Consider the following 26,778-nt stretch of genomic DNA (forward strand, 5'->3'; position numbering starts at 1 on the left):
AGAGCAGGGACATAGAATAGTTGCAAGTAGGCAAATGAACTCTGATGGGGCCCCTCAGGAAGCACTACAGGGAAAGGTTACTAATGATAAGATTGAACTTTTGCACCTGCTGAGTGCTTTCAGTTTTGCAAAAATCCAAATAGCCAGCAGCATCCACAAAAAGTAATCCTTCCAGGTCAAGATCCAAATCAAAGTGACCAGCACATGAAGAAAGCACTGGGAGGAGCCTGCTGGACAGGAACAGGAAGTTGGAGACTGTGGGGCACTTCCTTCCTCCCCCCCCCCAAAATGGACTGCTTGCAAAGAAAAAGTGCAGGCAAATGTCAACCTGAGGAGTTATTCTGATAAAAATCATAATTTTCAAGGTTTATGCTGCCTGCTGGTGGATTTCTTGTGCGAAATTGCAAATTTTGCAATCTCGCAATTGTGAGATTGTCGCTGCCCGCCGCATCTACGTGTTCGCAAGTGTTTACTCCCGCGAAATTGTATAGTATTCTAGTTGGCAAGTGCGACCAAGCAAAAAATCCGCTTCGCACGGATTTTACGAATTTTTGGCAAGTTCGCGAGAGTTCGCGGATTGCGAATTTGCCGAAAATCCGCAAAATCCGCGAGCGGAACGGATTTTACGCCCATGCTTAGTCACTCCTATGGCAGGCCTTAACAATCCTGAAGGCAGAGTGCTTGGTTTTATGTGAGATGGTGCTCTAGCATGAGCTGAGCCTGTCTGCAGCTTTCGGAACCATGTTCTTATAGCTGTTCTAGGATATTGCCATACCATATACTCTTAAGTGCATTATGAACCACGCGGTTAAATGCTAACTTTGGTTTGGCTTTATCAAAACATGTTGTGTAAGGTGTCATACGCTTTGGAATACTACCCCCTCGCCAGTTATGGCAACGGGGGTAGCATTCCACCCTTCTAGAGGGAGAAGACATGTTGTTCCTACTAATCCCGGTTAAAGTTAACCAGAGCCTCAACATCACAAAATAGCTGGCTTTAAACTGCCTCCAATGCAACGTAGGCAAAACGGAGGTTATGTTGTTCGGGGAGGCCCCTCTCCTGTGGTCTCCAGAATGGTGGCCCCTGGACTTAGGGCCAGTACCAAGTCCTAAGCAGATAGTAAAGAACCCTGGCGTGCGGTTAGATCAGGCATTATTGCTTAAAGAACATGTTAATCAGGTAACTGGATCCTGCTTCCGTGTTATTGGACTCTTGAGGCGTGTGTTCCCATTCCTGCCCGATAGCCACAGAAAGACACTTGTCCAGACTCTTGTAGTCAGTAGGTTGGACTACTGTAATGGCCTTCTCATCTCGGCCAATGAGGAACAACTTAATAAACTACAAGTGGCCCAGAACACCGCGGCAAGATTGGTTCTTAACGCTATGCACAGGTCCCCTTCACGTCCCCAGCTGGCTAAACAGCACTGGTTGCCTGTTCGCCAACGTGTTAAGTTTAAAGTTTGTTGTACAATACACAAGTGCCTCTTTGGTTCAGGCCCTAAATATCTGGTTGAAAAATTCAACCTTTATAGTCCTGGTCGTTCCTTGCGTTCGAGCAACCAATTGCTGCTCCAGGTCCCCAGGTTTAAGAGGGCTAGGCAGGGAGGTCGAGCCCTGTCCTATAAGGGCCCAATACTCTGGAATTCACTCCCCCTCTCACTGAGACAAAATATCAATTTCCAGAGCTTTAGGAAATCCCTTAAAACATATTTATTCTCGACTTCCTAAGCATATCACAGTCTATAATCCTGATTGGGCACCCTTAAGCAATAGCGCAAGCACGGAGATACCCCTTCGGGGGTCGAATCCTGCGCTATATAAGAATATAAATAAATAAAAATAAATGCTGCTGCCACAGACACAAGTCTGACCTCCTGCTGCTGGGAGTCCTTCCAGCGAGGGAGGCTTGGACAATAGGTTTCCTGTCTTGGGAGGTGCTAGCACCACCCCAGACAGGCTATAGTGTATTGGGGCAGGGAGGGCTGAATGAAATGAGACACTGCCTGGGGCACACAAGGTGTCCCATGCATAGTCCAGTTCAAACCGGTGCTGGGGCACTCCAGTCCCAGCTCTGGCGCGAAACTGGACAAAGGGAAAGGGGTGTAACCACCCCCTTCCTGGGTCCCACCCATAGGAGGGACCTAGCAGGTAATCCAGCCCCTAAATTTGGTATATAGGTAGGAGCTGAGTCCCAAGACTTTAGATGTATCCTGCCCGAAACTCTGATACGAAACTCTGGACCTTCGACGATCTACTTTGCAAGAAGACGACTGAAGAATCTCCCTTGTGGTCAAGGAGTGACCACCCTGCACAAGCAGGCACCATCAAGCGATCAACGGTTTGCTTTGTTGACGCTCCTGCCGGAGCCCGAGCACAGAGCCTGATAAGACCCGGACTTCCATACTTCCAACAGCCGGATCCACAGTCACAGCAGAGCTGAGACCCGTGGAGGCGACGAGAGACGTGGGACCGGCCATCTTGGAAAGCCAGCGAATTGCTTTCCGTGAAACTTCTGAGGCACCCTCGAAGTTGTGCATTGGGGATTGAGAAGCCCCAGCCCCGAGCACCAACTGCACCGAAGATCAGCCCTCCACCCTCCACGAGTTCTGCGTGGGGCCCTTCTGCATTTTCCTGCTCGACGTGTCTGTCCGGTCACTTGCCTGTTGGCTAGTGGCCTCTGTGACGATGAAACCTTCAATTTGCAATTCTGGTCTGGTTGCTCCAGACTGCCCCTCGCTCCCCTGAAAAGGAGCAGCCCATCAGGCCTTGCTGGTCTGATTAAGAAGCCATCTTCCCTTTCTGCGTGGGTTGCCTTTGCCAAGGCTTGTTGACTCCAATCCGGAAGTCAACACCGCCGACAACGAGATCCTTTGTGGGACAGTCTGTGCCCAGCTCCTGGTCATCGTCGACACCTCCTGGTACATGTGGCTGCAGAGACAAGCTTCATGACATCACCTGATTGCTTCGCGACATCGCCTGGTTCCTTCCTGGTTCCATCCTGGTCACTGGCTAGTGACCCAGACTCTCTCCCCTCTGCTTTCAGGTACTCTTCATCCTCGATCCGCCATAGGATCCAACCAGACACTTCTCTCCTGGTCGCCTGCAGCATCTTTCTCCAAGGCTCCACAGGAATCAGCGACGAAACCCGACACACTTTGACACCTATGCACCCACTTCCTCTGGGTGAGGTAACGCAAGTATTTCAGTACTCCTGTCGGTATTGACTATCCTAGTGTCCTAGTTTCAAGTAGCTTTTCCCTAGTCCAGTGGTTCCCAATCTGTGCGCCGCGGCGCCCTGGTGCGCCCCCAGACATAGCCAGGGGCGCCGTGACACAATACTTCAATATCCCCGGCTTGTGCAATTACTTGCATTTTTGTAAGCTCGTGATCTAAAATGTTTTGTTAAAGGTAGATTAAACTCCCTCTTGTGCCACTAGATGGCAGTGCGACATGTAGCACATTAACTTCTCCTGTTTGTCAGATTAACGCAGTTCACACAAACTGTTAGCGATTCGGAAATATAAACACTTGCAGGAAGGGAAGGCTGTTTAAATCATATAAAAAGTAACTGAGCCATTAAGTGAGTTTATTGAAGTTACCAATCTATGAAATTGATGAGGAAATATCGTATTCTTAGTCATCTCCTCTACATGAATGACTCATGAGATCATTAGCTAAAAGAAAGCTACGTGTGCATTTGGGAACTCTGTTGCTTTGTGAATTATTTCTTCCTATAGTAACCCACACTTTTTAAAAAAGAAAATATGACCTGCAACGAGCAGCCCAGGTCATATATAGTGGGTCTTCTTACTAGTCCCACTTTTTCTTCAGTATGAAGATCGCTCAGTAACAATTCCCAACTATCTGGCTCATACATACAATTAAATAGACATGGTAAAAGGCACTCCAGTGGTGATTCTAGGAGGGTGTTGCAGTGGTACCTGCCTCTTAAGCTGTACTTGAGGTGAAGCTAAACAGGAAGCAGAGCCTGTTAAGTCTCTAGTTTTAGCTTGTTAGCTGTCTTGCTTGGGTTCTGATGTAATTCCTGATCAGCCTCAGTCTACCTGCTGCTGACCTTGTCGAAAAGACTGTCTTGCAGTCACCACAGGCTCACAGGTGAGTTTAAAACAACTAAAGCTATCAGTAGCTGGTAGCGCTGTTTTGGGATAGCTGTCTTGCTTCATTATGTTTTTAAATGTTGCTTGTGTGATTTGTTTTACCGTCACCAACTCGTAGAAAGATTAGGACTTAAGCATTGTACAGATGCCTCTGTACTTCCACTTGTCATGCTCCAGCACTCTACACCTCCATTGAAACCTGGAAGTTGGTAAAAGTGTATGATTAGTGGTGCAGCTTTTGTATATATCAAAAGTGGCTCCTTAACAACTAAAATGATTTGTAGGAGAGCACCCAATGCTAGTGCCAAATTTTTAAAAACAAATTAAAAATATATATATTCTACTTGCAAACAACAGTGCTGGGGAGTATTCTTTCTGACTTAACCAAATCAATTTTTTTTATTAAACAACTGTTACACTTTTATTTTGTTACATCTATGATTATAATACCTTCATCAGCTTCATGCCAATTATTTTCAGGGAATAAAATGGAAGTACTCCAGAGGCCGGGCTTACATCCCTCCATCCGCCCAAAAAGTAACATAATGGGGAGCCGCGGTCAACTGCAAATAGATCAAGGGAGCCGCAGGTGGAAAAAGTTTGGGAACCACTGCCCTAGTCCATCCGGAAGTGTCCTAAAAAAACTAGTTTCCAATTCTTTCGTTCCCATTGTGGAAAAGTAAATTTTGCCATGTTCTGTGTCCCTACGCTTCATCCATCATATGTTATGTGTGCATGACCAATATGCATATGTTATTCCCCATGTCCGATTAATGACGCAATTCCAGTTGTGTCCACCTTTAGTATGTTAGTTTCCAGTCCTCGTGAATACTACGAATATCAGGCCTATGTAAAGTTACGTTGCCACGTTTCTCAGTGTGCACGTTATTCCATTATAAAGTCCCCGTTTCCAGGCCTCAAAAGGGCCCGGACCACAGATTCAGCTCCTGTCTTCTGAAGCCTCGCTAAGGAGCGATACAGCCCCCACCTGTATCCTCGACCCTTCACTTACTTCCTGCCTCGCAGTGCCCGGTGCAGCTCGGCTCTGCCTCTGAGTCTGCCAAAAGTATGTTATGATTCCAGCTATCAGTTCAGTCCTCCTTCTCTGCATTCCTAAGTTACTGAACTGCATCAATAGTTTCCGTCATTGTCTAGCCTTCTCGTCTCCATGTTAGAGAAATACTGCATTTACTGGTCATTTAATATTCTTCATCACGCACTACATGTAGAATAAATGCATGGTCCAGTCTTAGAATCAAGTTAGCTTTTCCCCTCATGACTTCTAGTTTATATCAACATGTTCCCTAAACATCAGATACCAGATAGGGTTTAGGTACATGTCGCTCCGACCCTCCAGACTCTAGTCTCTGCTCCTAGCACAGAGTTCGTAGCCCCCAGCTTCTCCTAGTCACACGTCATTGCCAGTTTTCGCGCACCATTAGGTTAGAGGTCCCGGCTCCTTAGGTAGCCCCCTCCTATGTTTCCGCCCATTTCATGACATATTCTGTTACGTTTGCATCACATGTCTATGTATACTCCCAGTTACACCTCTTTTTACTGTTATCTTTCGCGACTGCTACGCGTCACGCCTTCTGCTCCACCCACTGTTACGCTCACTGCAATGTAATGCTATGTGTTTGCGCTATGTATATAAGTCAATGTATTGTTATTAAAAGCTAGCGCGCGCTCATCCCAGACCTAGCCCCAGCAGCTGCTGGGTCATCCTATGCAGGTTGTCCTGTCCCTGTCCTTATGCTGTAATAAACCTGCAGAAACTCCTACTACCTCGAATCTTGACTCTTATTTATTGAGCTATCTGTTATGCTATAAGTCTAGTCAAAAATAGGGTATTATTTATTTATTTACCACATAATGGCGCCCGAATAGGGACTTGCCCTTTCCCCACGCGTCGGTGAAGCCACGCCGACCCCCTGACCCTCTGCAGTCGTGACGGAACTCTTCTGCGCAGTGGCAGATATTTCTGCTCAAGTATCCCTCAGGCCCACGGAGGAGACGGAGGAGGCGGTCCAGCATCCGAACGAGACGGTGGAGGAACGCGGCGAGTCCCGACCAGAGCCCAAGCCGAGAGTCCAAGGTCCGAGGTATCCGGAGGCCCACCCGTAACTGAAGTCCGAAGTTCGTCGTCGTAGAAGTCCAGTCCAGTCCAAGGCCTTCCGTTCCGTGCTGCCCGGTGAGTACCATTGCTGGGGTAGTATCTAGACAGGGTCAGTCTAAATTGACTCCTGGTCCGTGGGTTGGTGGTACCCAAGCCCACAAACGAAGTGTTCACCTAGGTGGATACGGGTCTTGATGCGTTCCTTTATGGGACCGGTATGTTCCGTACTGTTACAAGCAGTGCATCCAGTAACTCTAGTCTGTTCCGTTCTCGAGAATTCTGTTCTGTTTCTGTTTTCAGTATTTTCAGGTAGTATCCTGTTCGAACTGTTATGTTATAATATTGTTTAATGTATTTCCAATGTCGTGGTATGCCTGAATTGTTTTCCCAATTGTTATTGTTTTTCGTGTATTGTATTGTGTTCCGATTCAAGTTTAGAATGCCGCTCTTTTCCAAGTTACGTCAGTTAAAAACTAGAAAGGGCTTATTAGAAGAAGCAGTTCCTGTCCCGCCCAGGGACAGTCCAGGTCATTTTATGTATCAGAAACATGGCATAAGCGCCATAATGTATCTAGATTTATGGGTAGAGTATACCAAACAGTTAGAAGAAAAGTATAGATGGCCCGTATCGGGTACATGGGATGCCGAATGTATCATGCGAGTAGAAGAAGCATTATGGAAAAAGAAAGCCAGACAGTCACAGAAAGATGCCATCGAGTTATGGCGTAAGGAAGCTCATAGAAGAACTGAAAAGGAAGTCAGAAAGTCAGAGTTAAGTAGAGAATCCCAAGAACGAGCCCAAGAAAGAGAATTAATCGAGATAGGTGAACAAGTCAAAGCCGAACAGTCAGACAGACAGAGGCATGCCCTCATTAAGGGTATGTATCCTCTCCTTGCCGAGGGCTTGCCAAAAGCGACCCCAGAGGCATCCAGTAATTTCCCGCCACCATTAGTTCCGACCAAGCTACGTCACAAACCGACCGCAGCTGATATTTTTATTTCGTCCTATCTGGACGACACAGTCCCCGAATATGCAAATCCTGTTCGCGCTCCGCCAGTCCCTGTAAATCAGGCACTTCCCGCTCCTCCAGACACCGGAGTACCTGTTACGGTACCCCCGGTCCAGCCCGCCATACAAGTCCAGCCCACGTTACAATTACCGACCTTGCCAGGACGAAGAATGTCAGTCGACGATTCTAGTCTAGGGGCCGCAGGAGGAGGTCCTCCTCAAACCCCGCCGCCACACAAGCGTTTATCAGCACTCGAATTACATGCTCAAGCATTACAGCGTACTCCTAAAAGTAATAAGTCTGTTACAGAAATCAGGCAAGCCCTTAACGAATGTGTCTATGATCCAGTTCCAGGCGAATATAATATGGTTTTATATTCCTTACGTGTAAGGAGAGTGACCGAGTATCTAGTCACCTTGCCGAATATGAAAGAAGATCTAGACAGAATATATCGTTTCATCCGTACAGGGGATGATCCAGAAAGTATTGGCGAGATTATGTCTCAAAGGAAAGCCGAGATCCAGCTCATGATATTAAAGTTCCTGATCAATTGTCTAATAAGAGAACAAGATTACCCGTCTAAAGATTCCGCTGAAATGAGAATCCTGACAAGGTGGAGTGATAATATAGCCGAGGGTAAGCACAAGACCGTCGGTGCCATGGAGAGTATGTACAAGAAAATTCGTAAAGAAATAACAAGGTTACACGAACAGCGTAAAGCAGCACAAGTAAGCGAGAAAGAAAGTATCTCTGATCCTGAAGAGGAAGACGAGAATCCCGCCAGAATAGCGTATGTAGGAAAATCCAGATTTCCAGATCGCCATTTACGTCTAGAACACAAGTCTATTTTTCATCATCCAGCACCAGAACAAGGTTCTCTAGAACAAGTATTTCAAGCTACCGATCACATTCTGAAATCACGAATCGGTTATAGCGAATTAAGTACTATGCATGAACAAGAACTAGCCCGATCAGCAGTCCGATGGATTACTGATTCTACCACTTTTCCAGACGAAATAGTGGCACAAATGTTTCTGAAACTGCCCCCAGCCGAGCAACGACTGGTGGGTATGTATATGATCCAGTACCTCATTACTCTGTATGAGGGTCAACATTCTGATCCAGGTCCGTTACATGATATCCTGAACGAGTTACTCCAGTACAAATGGAGAGGTCTAGGTACCGATTTAATTAGTGTCATTCTAGAACAGCGCCACAAATATAGAACGTTCCTGGACCCGCATTTTGTTCATGTCTCACCCCCAGAAAATAAATCATTCTACATAGACAGACAGAACCCGTTACGAGAAGTCCACCCAGTCCAAGGGGCGGGTGGCGAAATGCAACGAGTGTTTGTATACACTCCAATCACAAAGATGGAACTTCTTGAAATGAAGAAATTAATTCCCTGTCATGACAAAGATCCAGCAGGGTTCCATAGAGAATTAAAAGACATGCTCCGTATGGGAGAATACACTTACCCAGATATCATTAAAATGTTAAAGGTCCTGTTACCCGCAGGGGTGTATGAAAAGTTAAAGGAAAAAGAATGGGAGGTGGGAGAGAAAAAGATCGATTGGACAGCTCTAGAAGCTGAAGACAAGGCACGAGTACCAGGTACCGGTCTTGGAGATAAATGTAAAGAATTACCAGAATTATTGATTCAAGTTTTACCCAGATTATTGACAACGAGAAAAGAAGACTGGGATGCAATCTCAGCCTGTAAACAGAAACAAGACGAAGATATTAGTGATTTTTATTCTAGATTTGAAAAATGTTTCAGTATTAACAGTGGTCTCAAGACAAGTAGTGAGTCATACCCTCACCTTTTCGTTACTAAATTAGTCGAGAATTCAAGCCCACAAATTAAAAATCGAGTTTTGAAAGTCGAAAGCACCTGGCAAGCAAATACTCCGTCCCAGATGCTCCAGATGCTCCAGTATCACCAGAATAGAATCAGAGAAGAGCAAGAACACGAGAGAAAACGTATGAAAGACACGAAAATGAAAGTGCTAGTTGCACAATCTGTTCCTCAAGACAGTCAGAAGAGGGGTCCAAATCAAGCCAGTCATCCTGCAGCTCCCGTTAAAGGGAACTGCAATTATTGTAAACAGCCAGGTCATTTTATAAATGAGTGTGCAGTTCTGAAACACAACATAGCTACTGGTAAGACTAAAGAAAGACCACGTCCGCCTAGACAAGAACAAGTTTCACAGATTCCTCAGCCACAGAATGCACAACAGACAGTTACAGTACCGCAGCCTATTGCTGCAACACAGCATGTTACATCACAGATGTACCAGTATGCACAGTCTGAGTATCCAGAGTACCAGCCATATTCATGAAACAGCCTAGAGAGGGAGGTAGGCTTGCCTCTCATCGAGATACCTGTAGATCAAGAAGGTCCCTATGTTCACAGTCAAGTATTAGGGAAAGACAGAAAGTTTTTGATTGATACAGGGGCAAGTAGGACCACAATTAGTCATGCCGAAGTTCCAGGGGCTCCGCTCTCAGGCTCAAGAAATGTTTCCCTTGGATTTTCAGGAAAGCCAATAGTTAATGAGATATCTAAGCCAGTCACTCTAGAAGTAGGTCCATTGTCCCGTACTACTGATCTGTTACTTACTAAGTCATGTCCAGAAAATCTGTTAGGCATTAAGACACTGAAAGAGTTAGGTGCCGTTATATGCTGTTCCCCGGAGGGAATACGTCTGTTCCTACGTGACTTTAAGGGTCACTATGTATTACGAGATTTTGATTCAAGATTGTCTAATGTTCCGCAGCATTTATGGGCGCAAGGTCCAACTGATGTAGGTTACATGCAAATCACACCCCATCGTGTGACTCTCAAACCAGGTGTAGTGCTACCCCGAATCAGACAGTACAGATTGCCACCCGAGGCTGTAGCAGCCTTATCCAAAATTATTGACGAGCTCATGGCTCAAGGAGTAGTTGTAGAAACTGACTCCAATATATGTAATTCTCCGATCATTCCAGTCATGAAACGTACTGATCCAAATGCACCCCCAGTATATCGATTAGTGATTGATTTACGAGAGCTTAATAAATGTATTATTCCTCAGTACCCAGTTGTCCCAGATATTTCTTCTCTGTTAACTGCTATTGATTCCGAAGCCACGTTTTTCACTGTCATAGACCTCAAGAATGCATTTTTTAGTGTTCCAATTCATCCAGACAGCCAGTTTCTTTTCGGATTTTGTTTAAATGGAAGGAGCTATATGTTTACACGCGCTCCTCAAGGTTTCACAGAAAGCCCTAGTATTTACAGTCAAGCACTCAAGAGACAACTAGACAACATTTATATGCCAACTGACACTGCCCTGCTCCAGTATGTCGATGATCTACTGATCACAGCCCGTTCTGAACGTGACTGCGAACGAGCGTCACTCACGGTTCTGTATTTCCTAGCCGAGATGGGGCACAAGGTGTCCCCTTCTAAGCTTCAATTCTGTGTCCAGCAAGTGGTATACTTAGGACACTTGCTGTCCAAGAGGGGAAGGCAGCTGACACCAGACCGTATCCAGTTAATAGCGAGTCTTCCCCAGCCCAGAACCCAGAAGGAGGTACGTGCCTTTATCGGCCTTACTTCTTATTGTAGACAATGGATTCCCCAGTATGCATTTCTAGCCAAGCCACTGATACAGTTAACGACACAGGAGGCAGCCGTATCGACTGTCCTCCCTTGGACATCTGAACATACACTTAGTTTCAACGAGTTAAAGAAAGCCCTATGCCAAGCTCCAGTTCTAGCTACACCGAACTACAGTAAGCCTTTTACACTTTTCGTTACTGAACGTGAAGGTACAGCATTATCTGTTCTCACACAAGATCAAGCAGGACAATACAAGCCCTGTGCTTATTTTTCTAGCACATTAGATCCAGTCGCCCAGGCGTTGCCTGCGTGCCTCAAGTCAGTTGCAGCCACAGCACTAGCTATCAGACAAAGTGATTCCATAGTTTTAGGACATTCCCTGACAGTACAAGTCCCACATTCCGTAGAAGTTCTTTTAAACCGAACACAAACACAGCACTTGACAATTGCACGTTTAACAGGTTATGAATTGACACTGTTCCAGCCACACATAGAAATTAGACGCTGCAACGTCCTGAATCCTGCTACACTGTTACCATCAGTTAGTTTAAATTCAGACACACATGATTGTGTGGAAGTAGTTAACATTACGACAAAGCCAAGACAAGACCTGACAGACATTCCGTTACCAGATTCCGACCTGACACTTTATGTGGATGGTTCATGTATGAGAACTAGTACAGGAGAACTAGTCGCCGCGTATGCAGTGACTACTGACACTGAAGTTATTGAAACACACCGTATCGACACTCTGTCCGCTCAAGCAGCAGAGCTAGTCGCTCTGACACAAGCCTGTATACACGCCAAGAACCTGAAAGTTAATGTTTACACAGATTCACGTTACGCATTCGGAGTTGTACACGACTTCGGAGTGCTCTGGCAGGAGAGAGGTTTCATGACTTCTCATGGAACCAAGATTCAGCATGGTCTCCTTATTCAAGCCCTGTTAGATGCCATACATTTACCGACATCTATTGCTATCATGAAGTGCAAAGCACATACGAAAGTTACTGACATTATTTCCCAAGGTAACGATCTAGCAGACCGCACAGCCAAGCTTACAGCACAGACTCCAGACATTCCAGTTAATCAGACACATACTCCAGATCCGACTACATGCATGACAGTTAAGGACCCTACTCAAGACGTCATAGATATCCAGTTACATGCTACTCCCGATGAAATCAAGAAATGGTCTGAACAAGGAGGGGTCCAGACAGATCAAGGATGGTTAACGAAGGGTAGAGCCACATGGTTTCTCCCCGATTCTATGGTTCAAGTCATTATTAATACCGCACATAGTCCAGCACATTTAGGAGAAAAAGCTATGTTAGACAGTATCCAGAACATTTGGTTCAACAAGCATTTACGAGCTGCAGCCAAGCAGAAAGTCCGTACTTGTATGATATGTTGTCAGTTCAATCCAGGTAAAAGTGTTCCGGTGGAACAAGGTGGTTTCCAGCCTCCTGACCACCCTTTTGAGGTCCTCCAGATGGATTATATTCAGATGGAGCGATGTCGAGGTTTCAAGTATGTCCTTGTAGTAGTATGCGCTTTGTCCAGATGGACAGAAGCGTATCCAGTCCCAGATTACACAGCCGCGACCACTGCCAAGCAGTTGGTTCGTGAATTTTTCCCTAGATATGGACTCCCTAGAGTCGTATATTCTGATAACGGTCAGCCATTCTCATCTGAACTCATGAAGCACGTTTCCCTGTTGTTAGGGTACCAGTGGAAGTTCCATTGTGTACGCCATCCTGAAGCAGCCGGTCTCGTAGAGAGACATAATCAGACCCTGAAAATCCGAATTGCTAAAATATGTAAAGACAAAGGTGTGGACTGGCTAGTAGCTCTGCCAGTCGCTTTATTTTATATGCGCATGGTTGCACATTCCAGATCAGGTCTGTCCCCGTATGAGGTCGTATTCGGCCGCCCCCCTAATATGTGGGGTACTCCTAGACCCCGAAGTATTACCGATGTTTCATGTAATATGCTGACAGATTACCTAGCTTCCTTGATGTCTGCCCTCAACTCATGTCGTTCACAGGTTGCCGCCGCATTTCCAGACAATACCGAGGTGGCACCGCACGAGATCGTTCCAGGCTCCCTTGTGATGGTCCGAAATTTTGACAGATCAAGTCCGTTGGAACCCCGTTGGAAGGAGCCACGTCAGGTCCTCTTGACCACCCGTACTGCCGTCAAGCTGGAAGGCAGGAAGGGGTGGGTCCATCTTTCTCATGTAAAGCTTTTCAATGGATTGAAACCCGTCTCCAAGAACATTTCCCAGGATTCCCAGGATTTTAAGAACTGTCAAGACATTGTTTTAAAGGACTGTCCCGCACAAGACATTATTACAACCCCTCCCTTGTTAGAGAAAACTCCGCAGCAGGAGTATAAGTTAAAGCTCAGGTCTAGTAAAATAAGTCAGTCAGTTTGATTGTATAAGTCCTCCCCTAGGTGAAACGGTTAGACTGTTTCTGACATGTATAAAATAGACCCCCATAGTGAGAGAGTCAGTCGAAGTTCAATCAGATGTATCGTTTTTCTAAGTTTCATACTATTCATCAGCATAATGATTTCCTGCACCAGCTATGCGTTCTATCTGTATTTTCTAGTTCCTCATGTAAATATGTCTACTAATGCTACAGTAGAGCACACGTTTAGTGATCTGCCTCCTCACGAATATTCATACCGCCTCGCTATGCGCAACAATTCTTTCATCCGTATGTTACATTATTCACACCAGACCAGCAATGCCACTAATTGTTGGGTGTGTGGTCGACTCCCCCCTTTCCAGACACCGAAGGGAGTTCTGCCACTTTTTCCTTATCCATTCTCACACAATGGTTCGTGTGGAGCATGGTCCACGTTAACGTCATCCTCAACAGATATGTCTTTTCTTAACAGTACATGTTTCCCAGACAAGCAAGGTCTCCCCCACAGAACAGGTTTAGATCTAGAAAATGAAGTTTATAATTTAGGTAATTATTCGTCGAATTTCATGGTCCTGAATGTTCAGTCTGATACTACTCCAGACTCACCTGCTATTTCAGTACTCCCGGTCAAAGGCGAATTATGTGTCCGTAGTTATGGTTCTGTACACGTAGGACATAGTGAATGTACTACTGTTATCAAGTATAGTGACAGTGGGAAATCTGTTTTCAAAGCTTCACGTCATTCTTATTTTATTTGTGGTCAAACTGCATATGTTCGTCTGCCCCTCGATTGGGAGGGAACCTGTTACATTGCCTTCCTACTGCCACCCGTTTTCCTAGCCCCACCTGACTACCATAGGAATTCCTTCCTAGTACATACTAGACACAAGAGAAATCTCCCGATTGTCGATTATACTGAAACCGCCGCAGAACAATTCATTGATATAGATAAAGGTGTTTTCCCTTATTTAGGTACAGTTGTAAATAGTAAGCTAATCCGTAGGTTAACAAGAACCCTTGAAGCAGTAGTAGATGAGACTGCCTCCGCTCTAGGTAACTTAACTGAAGAGCAATCCTTTATGAGAATTGTCGTTTTACAGAATCGTCTCGTCCTTGACGTCATACTGGCCGATAGGGGCGGGGCCTGTAGAGTTCTCGGATCTAGTTGCTGCATTTTCATTCCAAATAACGCGCCGTCTGTTTATTCAGCTATAACCAGACTCCATAAAATTGCCCATCTGTTACATCAAGACCCAGGCACCTGGACATGGTCCGGTTGGTTCTGGAATATAATTTCCGCATGGGGATGGAAAGTCCTGTCCTTTTTAGGCATTGCAGTAGCGATCATGTTTAGCTGCTGCCTCTGTATACAATGTGGCCCTGCGATTTGCAGCATGTGTGCTACCTCTTGTATTCCTAGTCCCAAGCCCCGTTCTAAATCCCGTTCCAAGACAATTCGAGACGAGCAAATGGTACTGTATGAAATGATAGATGGTATCATGAATATTGATGTTTCCTGATGGAAACGTAGTGACAAGGAGGGAATGTGGAAAAGTAAATTTTGCCATGTTCTGTGTCCCTACGCTTCATCCATCATATGTTATGTGTGCATGACCAATATGCATATGTTATTCCCCATGTCCGATTAATGACGCAATTCCAGTTGTGTCCACCTTTAGTATGTTAGTTTCCAGTCCTCGTGAATACTACGAATATCAGGCCTATGTAAAGTTACGTTGCCACGTTTCTCAGTGTGCACGTTATTCCATTATAAAGTCCCCGTTTCCAGGCCTCAAAAGGGCCCGGACCACAGATTCAGCTCCTGTCTTCTGAAGCCTCGCTAAGGAGCGATACAGCCCCCACCTGTATCCTCGACCCTTCACTTACTTCCTGCCTCGCAGTGCCCGGTGCAGCTCGGCTCTGCCTCTGAGTCTGCCAAAAGTATGTTATGATTCCAGCTATCAGTTCAGTCCTCCTTCTCTGCATTCCTAAGTTACTGAACTGCATCAATAGTTTCCGTCATTGTCTAGCCTTCTCGTCTCCATGTTAGAGAAATACTGCATTTACTGGTCATTTAATATTCTTCATCACGCACTACATGTAGAATAAATGCATGGTCCAGTCTTAGAATCAAGTTAGCTTTTCCCCTCATGACTTCTAGTTTATATCAACATGTTCCCTAAACATCAGATACCAGATAGGGTTTAGGTACATGTCGCTCCGACCCTCCAGACTCTAGTCTCTGCTCCTAGCACAGAGTTCGTAGCCCCCAGCTTCTCCTAGTCACACGTCATTGCCAGTTTTCGCGCACCATTAGGTTAGAGGTCCCGGCTCCTTAGGTAGCCCCCTCCTATGTTTCCGCCCATTTCATGACATATTCTGTTACGTTTGCATCACATGTCTATGTATACTCCCAGTTACACCTCTTTTTACTGTTATCTTTCGCGACTGCTACGCGTCACGCCTTCTGCTCCACCCACTGTTACGCTCACTGCAATGTAATGCTATGTGTTTGCGCTATGTATATAAGTCAATGTATTGTTATTAAAAGCTAGCGTGCGCTCATCCCAGACCTAGCCCCAGCAGCTGCTGGGTCATCCTATGCAGGTTGTCCTGTCCCTGTCCTTATGCTGTAATAAACCTGCAGAAACTCCTACTACCTCGAATCTTGACTCTTATTTATTGAGCTATCTGTTATGCTATAAGTCTAGTCAAAAATAGGGTATTATTTATTTATTTACCACACCATTCTAACTCTATGGTAACTTGCGTGCCTGTAAAGACATTGCACGCGCATCCCGTGGGCCTCCTGCTCTCCATCCATTGGTAGTACAGTGTAGCCCCAGCGATTCCCCAGGCCCTAGGCCTTTCCTTTGTTCGTGACGTGGTTCTTATACCACTATTTTAGTATATGGTTCGAAGTGCCCCAGGGCATTACTGTATTTTGTGCAACTTATTGTATTGTAATTCAGTATCTTGTTATGTGCTTGTGCCTCTGACCTCATAAAGAGTTCAGAGGATTAATTTAGTAATAAATACATATATATTTTATATATATATCCTGTGTGGTGTCCTTTCATTTGGTATTAAAGGGATTGCATATGGTAAAACAGCTGGCTTCACATGCCCTCTTGAGTTTAGCCTAAGACTGCTTTGTCCATGCTACCACTAGGATAGCTGGTCTATAAGGTTGACTTTACAACCATCACCATAAGGGTTGTTTGGACTTATACAGGGGGCCCACTAGAATAGTGGATATCACATATCAGGCCAACGTCTCACATCCACGTTCAGGGGGTTCTATTTTAAATCAGTTGAACATGTTTCAAAAGGATCACTGACATAATATCGACAGTCAAAATATCGACTTACCAAAATATCGAGGTAAAAATATAGAATGCCAGAATATCGACTTCCTATCTACAAACAGGTAAGTACAAAAATATCGACTCCAAAATATCGATAGGAAAAAATATAGACAGTCAAAATATCGATTTTTTACAATATCTTAAAAGTAATTTTGAAGTACTATAATAATAAATATAATTAATTTAAACATACTTAAAATACTTAAATAAACTTAAAATTAATAAATAATTGTAACTTAAAAAAATTATGCATATATATATATATATATATATATATATATATATATATATATATATATATATATATATATATATATATTCGTATTATTAACAAAACATATACAATATTTTTTCAGTAGGATAGCGAGAGGTTTAAATTTACTATACCCACTCCAGTGAGTGCAACAGTAGGGAAAGCGTTGGATAGCGTAGGAGTTAAAAAATAACTATTCCTACTCCGGAGAGTGCAACAGTAGGGAAATAGTTGGATAGCGTAGGGGTAAAAATTACTATTCCCACTCCAGAGAGTGCAACAGTAGGGAAAGCGTTGGATAGCGTAGGGGTAAAAATTATTATTCCCACTCCAGCGAGTGCAACAGTAGGGAAAGCATTGGATAGCGTATGGGTAAAAATTACTATTCCCGCTCCAAAGAGTGCAACAGTAGGGAAAGCGTTGGATAGCGTAGGAGTAAAAATGACTATTCCCACTCCAATGAGTGCAACAGTAGGGAAAGCGTTGGATCCCGTAGGGGTAAAAATTACTATTCTAACTCCAGCGAGTGAAACAGTAGGGAAAGCGTTGGATAGCGTAGGGGTAAAAATTACTATTCCCACTCCAGCGAGTGCAACAGTAGGGAAAGCGTTGGATAGCGTAGGGGTAAAAATTACTATTCCCACTCCAAAGAGTGCTACAGTAGGGAAAGCGTTGGATAGCGTAGGGGTAAAAATTACTATTCCAACTCCAGCGAGTGCAACAGTAGAGAAAGCGTTGGATAGCGTAGGGGTAAAAATTACTATTCTCACTCCAGCGAGTGCAACAGTAGGGAAAGCGTTGGATAGCATAGGAGTAAAAATTACCATTCCTACTCCAGAGAGTGCAACAGTAGGGAAAGCGTTGGATGGCGTAGGGGTAAAAATTACTATTCCAACTCCAGCGAGTGCAACAGTAGGGAAAGCGTTGGATAGCGTAGGGGTAAAAATTACTATTCCCACTCCAGCGAGTGCAACAGTAGGGAAAGCGTTGGATAGCGTAGGGGTAAAAATTACTATTCCCACTCCAGAGAGTGCAACAGTAGGGAAGGCGTTGGATAGCGTAGGGGTAAAAATTGCTATTCCCACTCCAGTAAGTGCAACAGTAGGGAAAGTGTTGGATAGCGTAGGGGTAAAATTACTATTACCAGTCCAGAGAGTGCAACAGTAGGGAAAGCGTTGGACAGCGTAGGGATAAAAATTACTATTCCCACTCCAGAGAGTGCAACATAGGGAAAGCGTTGGATCCCGTAGGGGTAAAAATTACTATTCCAACTCCAGCGAGTACAACAGTAGGGAAAGCGTTGGATAGCGTAGGGGTAAAAATTACTATTCCCACTCCAGAGAGTGCAACAGTAGGGAAGGCGTTGGATAGTGTAGGGGTAAAAATTACCATTCCCACTCCAGAGAGTGCAACAGTAGGGAAAGCTTTGGATGGCATAGGGGTAAAAATTACCATTCCCACTCCAGAGAGTGCAACAGTAGGGAAAGCGTTGGATGGCGTAGGGGTAAAAATTACTATTCCAACTCCAGCGAGTGCAACAGTAGGAAAAGCGTTGGATAGCGTAGGGGTAAAAATGACTATTCCCACTCCAGCGAGTGCAACAGTAGGGAAAGAGTTGGATAGGGTAGGGGTAAAAATTACTATTCCCACTCCAGCGAATGCAACAGTAGGGAAAGCGTTGGATAGCGTAGGGGTAAAAATTACTATTCCCACTCCAGAGAGTTCAACACTAGGGAAAGCGTTGGATAGCGTAGGGGTAAAATTTACTATTCCCACTCCAGCGAGTGCAACAGAAGGGAAAGCGTTGGATAGCGTAGGGGTAAAAATTACTATTCCCACTCCAGAGAGTGCAACAGTAGGGAAAGCGTTGGATAGCATAGGGGTAAAGTTTAATGTCCCCACTCTAGTGAAAATAAATTAATATAAATCACATAATTATAAATTAATCAATTAATAAATTGTAATTACCAATTAAGAATTAATTAATTACCAATTAAAAATTAATTAACAATTTATTTAAAATAAATACCAATTAATTATCATGTTTATTTAATTATATTAAATTACTTCCCACCCTATTCCCCTATAAACCCACAACCCGCTAAAATTAATCAATTAATAAATTGTAATTACCAATTAAGAATTAATTAATTACCAATTAAAAATTAATTAACAATTTATTTAAAATAAATACCAATTAATTATCATGTTTAATTAATTATATTAAATTACTTCCCACCCTATTCCCCTATAAACCCACAACCCGCTACTAAAAATAAAATAATATTATTCACATAATTATCAATTAATCAATTATTAAAAATTAATTATCAATTAACAATTATTAATTAAAAATTAATTGACAATTTATTCAAAATAAATACCAATTAATTAATTAATTTACATATTTAATTAATTATAATTAAAAAACTTCCCACCCTATTCCCCTATAAACCCAACACCCGCTACAGAAAATAAAATATTATTCACATAATTGTCAATTAAAAAATTAATTAAAATTATCAATTAAAAATTATTTAATTATCAATTAAAAATTAATTACCAATTAATTCAAAATAAATACCAATTAACTAATTAACATATTTAATTAATTATAATTAAATTACTTCCCACCCTATTCCCCTATAAACCCACAACCCGCTACAGAAAATAAATTACTAAAATTAAAATATTTATCAATTAATCAATTAAAATTAATTAACAAATATATTTTATTTAATTACCAATTAATAATTAATTAACAATTAATTCTAAATAAATACCAATAAATAAAATAACATATTTAATTATAATTAAATTACTTCCCACCCTATTCCCCTATAAACCCACAACCTGCTACAGAATTATATTATACAAAAAATAAAAATTAATATTAACTTACCAAAAATTTGATATTTTTGTTGTCTATATTATGTCTAGTCGATATTATGTCCATTCTATATTTTTGATTCGATATTATGTCCATTCTATTCGATATTAAAATGTTCTAGTCGATATTTTGGTAGTCTATATTATGTCTTGTGGATATTATGTCTATTCTATATTTTTGACTCGATATTATGTCTAGTCGATAAAAAAAACTCGATATTTTGTCTCTACACCGTTTCAAAATGTATTTTAGAAAAGCTTTGTACATGCATAATGCTAGTGTGATTTTAATAGGCTTAATGATTATAGAATTGGGATTTTATTAAAGACAAGGAGGCTAGCATTATCCCTCCCACCCTTCCCTTGGGTGTGTAACAGATGATTTAAGGATTAGGTAATGCATTTAAGAATCATTTTGTGCTTGCTAATTTGATATTATGTTTTCTATTGTAGAGAATTCATTTTGGTTAATTCAAGTTTTGGATTTGGAGGAAAAGCTGGACAAGGGAAACGAAAAGAGGAGGACGATGGTGGTCATATGTTACTTATGGACTTGAAAGTTCTCTTTGATTGTGATGTTGAAAGATTTCATAAGCTTTTAAAGGTGCTGCTCAGAAGTGGGAAATAAAAGTTTAATGCATAATGCTAGCCTCCTTGTCTTTAATAAAAATCCTGATTTTATAATTAGTATACCTACTAGAATTGCCAATGCCAAACAGAATATGTCTGCTTGCTTACATGCTTTGCAAGCTAGAATGCATTTATGTGTTTATGTCTTGTGTTCATCTCTAAATTATTAGCATTTTAACCAGTGAAGGTATCTCATTCATAAGGTTGACTAAAGATTCTTGAGACACAATAGGCATGCTTTCATTGCAACCCTCCTTTTAACTATGAAGCCATCATGTCTTTAGGAAAACATCTACCGGACACCTCGTACCTTTAACACAATCAAGGCATTCAATACAATAGTGTACAATAGATTAACTTTAATTAAGGTTGACATATAAAAAAGATGGCGGCGAACGTAGTCGCACAAAGTAGCATATAAACTATAGTCAGACTCTGCTAAATGGACCAGATATTCACTCCCCCAACAGTCCCAGTGGGAACAACCTTTAAGCTACAGGTAAAGATAAGTGGTACATGCAGTTTCACTGGCCATTACCAAACGCATGCAGAAAAGGAAATGCATGTCACAGTTATACTATAGGGGAGTGAGAGAACGCAGAAGCAGGCTAGAATATTATGACTAGACCTGGGTGGAATTTTAACTCCTCGAGTGGAATTGGAGAATTTTGGCAAATATGCTAATTGAAATGTTGACCTTGTGCCTCAATAACAAATTCTTTCTTTTTGATGATAAATGGTACAAGCAAGTTGTTGGGACCGCGATGGGGAGTTGCTTTGCGCCAAGCTACGCATGCATGATGATTAAGCATGGGCGTAAAATCCGTTCCGCTCGCGGAATTTGCGGATTTTCGGTAAATTCGCAATCCGCGAACTCTAGTGAATTTGCCGAAAATCCGTCGATTCGCACGCGGCGGATTTTTTTGCTTGGTGATACAATATTGCGGCGCGCGGCGTGGCGCACGGCGTTCACTTTCCGTCATTCAGCGTTTGCCGAGTTGTTTTTCTCGATATTTTGCGAGTGCTGCGCCATTTTGGATCTTGCTGCGGGATCCCGCAGGAGTTGGCGCCCGCGAATACGTCATCGCGGCTTGCCACCTTACCTTGCACAGCACGCATCGCGAGAGTTCGCAATTGCGAACACGTAGGTGCGGCGGGCAGGAACAATCTCGCACTCGCGAAATAGAGATTTTGCAATTCTGCACAAGAAATCCACCAGCAAACAGCATAAACCTTCAGAAAATGATGATTTTTATCAGAATCACTCCTCAGGTTGACATTTGCCTGCACTTTTTTGTTGCAAGGAGTCCATTTTTTGGGGGGGGGAGAGGAAGGAAGTGCCCCACAGTCTCCAACTTCCTGTTCCTGTCCAGCAGGCTCCTCCCAGTGCTTTCTTCATGTGCTGGTCACTTTCATTTGGACCTTGACCTGGAAGGATTACTTTTTGTGGGTGCTGCTGGATATTTGGATTTGAGGCCTTTTTGACTTTCTTTGGATCACTTTTGGATTAGAAATCAACTTTCACAAGTAAGTTTGTTGAGGCATTACAGTTGCTGCAACTACAATTTTGGAACTTTTTCAGAACATTAAATAAAATATATTGTGGGTAGCCACAGTATCCAGTAGGACCAGGGTTGGTTATGGGTGCATGCATTATACACCTGTTTTGTTGAATTTAAACATCATTGAGGGCCTGGATGGGCTGGGATTGTGCTTAATTTTGTGTTTTTTGTCGATTTTTTGGGGCTGCTGTTGGGGCCTTTTGCCCAGGGGTAGTGAGTGGTGCATGGACTGAGTCTTCCTGTGGGGTGTCTTCTTGGATTTAGACACCATTGAGGCCATGGATGGGCTGGGATTGTGCTGAATTTTGTGTTTTTTGTCGTTGTTTTGGGGCTGCTGTTGGGGCCTTTTGCCCAGGGGTAGTGAGTGGTGCATGGACTGAGTCTGCCTGTGGGGTCTCACTCTCTTTAATGTAAACATCCTGGATGGCATTGGATTGTGGTGATTTTTGTGTGTTTTTCGGTTTTTTTTGGGGTGCTACTGTTGATTTGGACTGGCCATGTGGTGGTGGTGGCCATCTTGAGTGCTGGTACAGGCAACATGTGCTTGGGGTGCAAGGGGCCATTTTGAAGAGAGGCAGTGTCTGAGGCCTGCACTTATTTTGCCTAGCTTTCATCCATTATGCCCAGGGGTAGTGAGTGGTGCATGGGCCTAGTCTTTCTGTGGTTAGAAGCGGCAGACCCGGAAGCTGAGATCGACCGTGGACCAGGGTTCGATTCCCCGCCTTGGCGGGTCTCGGGCTCAAAAATTCCACGAACTCGACAATTCTCGCTCTGGTACCTACTCAACTCACGGGGTCACACTCTGCGACTCTGGGCAATAGCTTGCTTAATCTCCACTACGGCCCCTCGCGGCGGGATGCCTGGCTTTCACCTTGTGGACACCCTGCCGGGGTTTCTCACAGGGGAATACCAGGACGGGTTCCCTAAGCAAGCGCCGGGACGCTCACGGGCAGCTGTGCGCTTTACAAGTCCAGCACATTTACATTTACATTGTGGTGATTTTTGTGTGTTTTTCGTTTTTTGGGGGGTGCTACTGTTGATTTGGACTGGCCATGTGGGTGGTGGCCATCTTGAGTGCTGGTACAGGCAACATGTGCTTGGGGTGCAAGGGGCCATTTTGAAGAGAGGCAGTGTCTGAGGCCTGCACTTATTTTGCCTAGCTTTCATCCATTATGCCCAGGGGTAGTGAGTGGTGCATCGGCCTAGTCTTTCTGTGGGGTGTCTTCTTGGATTTAAACACCATTGAGGCCATGGATGGGCTGGGATTGTGCTGAATTTTGTGTTTTTTGTCATTTTTTTGGGGCTGCTGGTGGGGCCTTTTGGCCAGGGGTAGTGAGTGGTGCATGGGCCTAGTCTTTCTGTGGGTTGTCTTCTTGAATTTAAACACCATTGAGGCCATGGATGGGCTGGGATTGTGCTGATTTTGGTGTGTTTTTTCGACTTTTTGGGGTGTATAACTGATGTTCCTCTGTCTTCCATTGCTTGTAGGTGCACAAGAGAACCACCAGTGCCAGGAAGAAGTCCTGCTGCGGTGTGCGCAGCACAACGTCACGTGTGGCCACAGACAACTCTGCAACTTGTGCAACTGCGGCCTGCTGTTCAGAGTGACATCTGAAGAAGATGGCCCCAAAAAAAGTTGCCCGTAGCTCCTCTAGCAAGAAAAGTGCCAGTAGGGAGCAGAAGAAGCAAGTGGCGCCACTTGCCAAGGAGACTGGTGTTATGACGACCGCCACATTTTTTGGGAAAAAAAAAGTACGCCTGCTGCAGCAGTGGGGTCTGCTGGGGACCAAGCTGGGAGCAGCACCTCCGCTCCATTGGGCTCAGTGCCACCACCACCACGCCAACTTAGATCCAAGCCCTTGAGTGCTGCAGAGGCAGCCAGTATAGTTGTTCAATCACCATCGACCAGTGATGTTGGCTCATCGCAAGAAAGTAGCAGCAATGTCCCTCAAGAATCAAGACAGGTTGTTGTAACTCATCTGACGAGTGTTGAACAACCACAGCGGCAACAACAATCACATGTGCAAGTAGTACAAGCCCAAGTACCTGTGGAAGGAGAGGCGGCGCAAGGAGAGGAGCAAGCAGAGGTGCATGGAGGGGCACAACAAGTGGCCACAATAGTTGTTCCTCCAGAAGTAGGGGCACATCTGGAAATCGACAATCAAGCCGAGGTATCATTCGAGGAAGCCACTCCTCCTGATGATCATTCATTGTCGTCCACATTCCGAGCAAGGAAAAGATCAAGGGTGTTGGTGTCTAAATCTTCTTCAAGCCCACCTCCTTCTGATGATATGGATCTTACTTGGGAACCAGCACCACTGCCGTCTGAGAGTGAGGTTGAGGAGGCACACCATGATCTGACAAAGGTAGCTAAGCGTAAAAGGAAGGTCGTCGAAACTCTCAAAGTTATGGAGTGTGATGACGCTCAACAAGAAGTGGCGTATACTCCTGCTGCTGAAGACTCTCACGACGACGACGCAGTCATCATCACTAACGTCACTGAAGCCCCAGCGGGCATGCAGCAAACAGACATTTTGACCCTAGCCCGACAAGCTGCTGAGCGTGATGATGAAGTCGACGAGGAGGCAATGGGAACCCCAGAATCATTGATGTTAACTAGTACACCACAACGTACCGCTTCCATATTTCTTACTCGCCAGAAGGGACCTCCATCCACCTCGACCTCAATAGTGGTGGTGAAAGTGCACAACATAGTAAAGTTCAGCAATACACATCCTCCACTTCATCTGGCATTAGCAGCACGGCCACCACCAGTATCGCCTCCTCCGGCCCCCACAGACATTTCAAGTCCGCAGTTTGGGACTTCTTTAGTGTTTCCAAAAAAAGGGAAAACATAGCCATTTGTAGCATTTGTAAGCTTGCAGTTAGTCGTGGTAAGCTTGGTACCAACTATGGGACTGGAGGCCAGAGAGGTCATCTTGAGAGACAGCACGCTGTCCAATGGTTTGCGCACCTAAAGGAGATCAAGGAAGCCCGAATTGCAAGTCGAGAAAACATTGATGTTCCATCTGATGATGACGAGGAGGAAGAAGTGTCACACACTTCACTTACACCCAGTACCCCTGGGAGCCACACTAAGAGTGTGGGACAGAGTGAGACACCAATGCGAAAAAGTTCATCAGCGAGCGTAACTGGGTCGAAGAAGTCATCATCATCATCCTGTAAAATGGTCCAGGGCAACATAAAAACAATGTTTTTTTCAGACACGCCATATGACCGCAACCACCCAATGGTGCGTCTGTATAACACTAAGCTGGCTAAAATGCTAGCGCTGGATCTTCTACCTTTTTCTTTTGTAGAAGGGGTTGGTTTTCTCGAATTAGTGGCAGCGCTCTGTCCTAAATGGAAGGTTCCTAGCCGGTACTATTTTGCCCGAGTTGCGGTTCCAGCACTACATGAAGATGTGCTGGAGGTGATTGGGGCAGCTTTGCAGAAGAGTGCTGTTCACACTAAACATCTCACAACAGACATGTGGACCAGTGGCGCAGGCACTGATTACATGTGCTTCACTGCACACTGGGTCTCTTTTTCAGGGGTCACAGCAAAGCTAAACGCAGGTGCTGACCTGGACCAAGTTTTTAAAGCTGCTCGGAAACATGCAACACTAGCCATGTTTGGCTTGGAGAAACGTCATACAGCAGAAAACATTTTGAATGAGTTCAACACAAAGGTCTTTCACTGGCTGTCTCCAAAAAAACGCGGCATTGGTTATGTTTCCACGGATAATGGCGCCAATGTAGTTAAAGTCATGGAACTGGGTGACTATTTCAGAGTGCCGTGTTTGGCGCACTGTATAAACCTGGTTGTTAAAAAATTCTTGGAGAAAGAAAGTCCAGCATGCCAGTTAGTGGTCACCTGCCGAAAAATGTGCAACCATTTCAGCCATTCTTTTAAGGCCCGGAAGCATCTGAGGAGCCTGCTACATGAACGTCGAATGCCAGTGAAAGCACTCATCCAGGAGGTGCCAACACGTTGGAACTCAACCTTCTACATGCTTGAGCGTCTGTATGAGCAGTTTACGGTACTCGATCAGTATTTCTTAACAATGGGTACAGCTGTGAAGGAGGACCTGAGGTTAAATGCGGCGCAATGGGAGCTAGTTAAAAGCCTGACAGACATGCTTTGTCCTTTTGAGTTCTTCACGCGTGCAGTCAGCAGGGAGGACTGTAATTTGGGAAAAGCTATCCCATTGTTGCGCATGCTGGAGCACAAACTGAAGGCGGTGTCTTCAAAGTTTCAAAACGATGAAGAAAAGCAACAAGCTTTTCTTTTGGCGGAGAAATTATTAGAGCGTCTACGTGGCGATGAACGTCTTCAAAAGATCCACTCAGAACAGCATTACATTTGTGCTACTATTCTGCATCCACGCTACAAAAAGGCGCTGGCAGGCTCTGCATTATTTCCTTTTAGTGATGAAGATGCTACAAAGTACAAACGTTGGGTAGCCTGGTCAGCCATCAGGTTTGAAAGAGAACGGAAGCAAATTGAAGGAAAAGGCAGTACATCAGCATCAGCAGGCCATCCCCAGTCAGAAGACTCCACTTCTGCACCTGTGGCTGTGGCAGAAGTGACCTCTCAGCCGTTAAATACACCGGCAAATGCATCATCTGCACCAGACACAACAGAAATATCGGGTGATGAAGAGGATTGGCTAGCTGAGATTGGTTATGGTTCTGAAAAGGTCCGAGCGAAAATTCAGCAAAGTGGAGGAAACGTGGAGAACTTTGAGTCGATGGTGCAGGACTATCTGAATGACTCAACA

The sequence above is a fragment of the Lissotriton helveticus genome, chromosome 3_1, assembly GCF_964261635.1.
Source record: "Lissotriton helveticus chromosome 3_1, aLisHel1.1, whole genome shotgun sequence".
Taxonomy (NCBI): Eukaryota; Metazoa; Chordata; class Amphibia; order Caudata; family Salamandridae; genus Lissotriton; species Lissotriton helveticus.